The sequence below is a fragment of the Vigna unguiculata genome, chromosome 6, assembly GCF_037176805.1.
Source record: "Vigna unguiculata cultivar grain cowpea cultivar isolate G323 ecotype 2 chromosome 6, ASM3717680v1, whole genome shotgun sequence".
NCBI classification, from domain to species: domain Eukaryota; kingdom Viridiplantae; phylum Streptophyta; class Magnoliopsida; order Fabales; family Fabaceae; genus Vigna; species Vigna unguiculata.
The window spans coordinates 28,656,940-28,661,340 of record NC_140797.1 but is presented as its reverse complement, the minus strand read 5'-3'; positions in this window follow the sequence as shown (position 1 = coordinate 28,661,340).

Genomic DNA, 4,401 nt, shown 5'->3' with positions numbered 1-4,401 from the left:
AATAATAGAAATTATTTTAGATTCTATTATATTTTAATTTATAAATATTTATGAATTTAACTGATATAATTTACTAGTTATCTTATCTTCCTAAATTAGTTTATCTTTAATAAAACTTTTGTAGTTTAAACATCCATTTTGTGAATGGTTGTTAAGAAACTCCATCTATGAAAGCTAAAGCTATCCATGGTATTTAATTATATTTTATTCTATTCAGTTTGAAAGTGGAGGCAGTGGTCGTTTTTAGTTAATCTACATTCAGTAGAAGTGTTCTTTTCTTTCTTTTCATCAATTTTTGTACTCATTTTTTCTAGTATATAATAAACTGAGAACTATGTCCGTCTGTATTTATTGTTTCTTGGAAAAGAAATAATTGTAGACTTTTATAAGTTTTTCAGTAAATAAGGATTTCAAATCAAATCATGTTGAAATTTGATCACCTCAAAAACTCAAATTAAACAAAATATAATAATACATACAAAAAATTACCACAAGTTTTTATTGTGATTTTTTTTTCAAAAGATTATATATATATATATATATATATATATATATATATATATTATATGCGTAAACTGGTAAATATTTCGAATTGTTGATAAAAGAAAAGTAAGCCAAATTTTTTTTCAAGTACTTTTATACTATTTAAGGATAAAGATATTTTCAAGTACTTTAAAATAAGTTTGTGATGGGGTTATTGTAAACGTGTTTATTTAATTTAATTTATTTAAAACCTAAAGTTAATATTTTATGTACATACAATATCTTGCTCAAAAATTTTGCTGAACCCTAAATTAACAAGTAGTAAATGAATACATAAACGATTCTAAGATGCAACAAAATGGAAAAATAAAAAATAAACCAAAGGAAAAAAAATATGGAAATTGAAAAGATATTTAAGTGTAATATTTAAAGTATGTTTTATTATGAATGAAGTAACTGTTAGTTACAATAAGGATATATGTATCAGGGACCAGATACACATAAGTCCATACTAAATGAAAGTTGAATGTGACATGCAGTAGGAAGGCTTACAAGTTTATCTGGATGAAAGTGGAGATTTGATCCTGCAACCCTAAGACAGTTACAAATATCTCTTATACCTTGTCCATTAGGAACAGCCATGGCTCTTTTGAATGCATCTGATGCTCCATTGCAACAATCAGAAGATGGATTAGCTACATTATTTATCAAATACAATCCACAATAGCTCAATAGCTTTTCATCCCCATTGCATGTTGCAGGAATTTGACCATAACTCAATCTTGTTACTGCCAAACCATACACCATTAACAAACATCAAAACACCAACAACTTTTTTCTCTCTCATCTTCTCTTCAAATCTCTATGTCAATGCCACTTTTCTTTTCAATCTTATTCTGATTTCATTTACCATTTCTACCATACCATTGCTTATATATACACTTCTAGTATTTATTTCTAGAATAACTTTCAATCCCTGTGCAATCTTTTTCAATCTTTTCCATATAAAGTATTAAATATGAATATCAAAAATAACTTATGCAAAATATAATATTAAATAGAAATTATTATGACATATTTAATTCCTAAAAATACAGACACGCTTACACTAATGTTAAATGGGATTTTGATCCTATGTTTTCTACTTTTACTTCAATGTGTTTTTCTTTTGTATTTTTATTAAACGTGAGAAAACATGCATCATATTCTTTTATAATAATAAAAAGTAATTTTTTAATTTAATTATAATATTTTTTCTTTATTTCGTCAACCATGTTGCATTCAAATATTTAGAAATATTATTTTTTATTAGGGTATGTTCTAATATTTTAGAATGCCATAATCCACACTTACGTTATATATTTGTTTGGTCTCTTGACATTGACTATTTTGACTAACATTGACTTTATGATTGATGCTATTTGTTTGATTTCTTATTTTTTATTTTATTTTTAATGTTATCTTAAAATAATAATGAAATATTAATTATTATTTCTATTATATTTTTGTGTATTTCCTCAATATATTTGTATTGTATCTCTCACAATTGAGAAGTGAGAAAACGAAAATAACTTGAGAAATAAAAAATGAAAGACAAGATTTATATTAGGAAATTGCTTAATAAATTATATGAAATATAAAATTTTAATTACATTTCTTAATTTGCGATTTAAAAATTTAAACATCAAACATATTGAAACATGAAACGGTTATCTTATATTTATCCAAATTAACTTTCAAAACACATTATTAGAAGGAAACAAAAAAACAACTCCGTTAAAAGTAGTTAAAATATATATGTGAAACGCATTTTTGTGCCTACTTTTATTTTATAATTATAAAATATAACAAATTAATAATAAAAAATTGGATACTAAAGGATAATATAATTCAATAGAATAATTTATATTAATAAGAGCATGTAATGAGATGTATACACTACAAAAATAAAAAATCGGTAATCAAATAATTATCAAAAAAATGATCTTTATACATAGATATAGATTAATCATGGATAATCCAGTGGATATCTTGAACTAGACATGTCAAAGTGAGCCAACCCGGCTCACACGGGTTGACTCACCATGAGCCGGGTTGAAAATGAGTGAACCCAACCCAGCTCACTTTCTGGTGAGCCAGAAATTTTGTAACCCGGCTCAACCCACCACGGGTTGGTGGGTTAAGTGGGTTGGTTCACCAACCCACCTAATTTTTATTTTGTTTAGTATTCAAATTTTTAAGTAACCCATGAGATGACAATCATAGTAAAATCAAGAACCAATGTTTTGATCATGCTCACCACCAATATATGAAGAATTATTTCCAAGAAAGTATCCATTATTCTAAGAAAGCAAGGCTAATATTACAAATTTTCTGTCATGCTATTCAACAAAATACAAATAAAAAAGCTATACATTTTTTTCATGCTAATTTAGAAAAAATTGTTTATAAGACGGTTACTTGAGTAATTTACTATAAAGATTATAGTTACAGATTAAAGTATCAACATATATATAACTTGACAATCAAATTAATTAAACATTCAAACTATTCAAATATAATTAAGCAACATTCTAGCATTTAAAAATATGAAATTGTGAACAAATATAATAGGAATAGTAAATAATTATTAAAAAAAATTAAAAAAATTAAGAGAAAATTATAAAAAAAATGTTGGTGGGTTAAGTGGGTCAACCCACCTTCAACCTGGATCGAACCCGTTTAACCCGTGGGTTAAGTGAGTCGGGTTGAGTTCAACCCACTTTTAAAAAAGTTAAATTTTTCTCAACCCAACCCGGCTCAAACCCTTGGTGAGCCGGGTTGACTCACGGGTTGAAACCCATTTTGACATCTATATCTTGAACTCTTGATAAACTAACAAGTAGGCCAATTTTTTTTCCATAGATTTGTGTCAAATTCTTATTTCTTATATGGTTGTTGAGAAGTTTCTTTCTTTGATTTAATGCAGTTAATTCGATATTAAATTCTCTTAAACAAATTTCTTATAATGTAGTACTTTAACCAAAATTCTTATACTATTTATAATGTTACTCACACTTGACTCATTCCAACATTTACAATGAAGTGTGTGGTTTATAACTCACAAGTTACAACGTTTATTCCTCTAAAGTAAAAATTATCAGTAAATTAATAAGAATTCTAGTTAAAGACATTATCTTGAATTATACACAAAGACTAATAAGAATTTATTCTAGAATAACTTTGAATCCTTGTGCAATCTTTTTCAATCTTTTCTATAAAAAGCATTAATAAGTTGGCAAAAATTAATTAATACAAAATATAATATTAAATAGAAATTATTATTATATATTTAATTCCTAAAAATACAGACAAACTTATAATAATGTTAATGGGATTTTGTTCCTATGTTTTATTTTTGTTTCAACGTGTTTTACTTCTTGTACTTCTATTAAACGTAAAAACACGCGTTATATTCTTTTATAATAATAAAAAGTAATTTTTTAATTTTACTATGAATAATTTTTATTTATTTTATAAAAAACTTTATAATTAAAAATGTAATTAAATTTAAAAAGTGATTAAATTAAAAAAATGATTAAACTTAAAATTAACTATTTAAAGAGTAAGATTAATAAAAATGATTATTTTAATTAAAAAAATATTTAAAAATAAAATTGGAAAAGAAATATGAATATCAAATATAGATTATTGTATTATTTAGAGTTGATGTGAATATCAATCATTATCGAAGCATAATCTACCAAAATTTATTATCTTGTTGTTATTATTTCAAAAAGTTATAGAACGTCTTTATAAATGGAAATTTCAAATAGTTAAATATTTTCAATACTTTAATTCAAATATCAATTCAGTTAAATATTTATTAAAATATTAAATGAGACAATACTGTTTATTTAATCAATTATTTTTTTATAT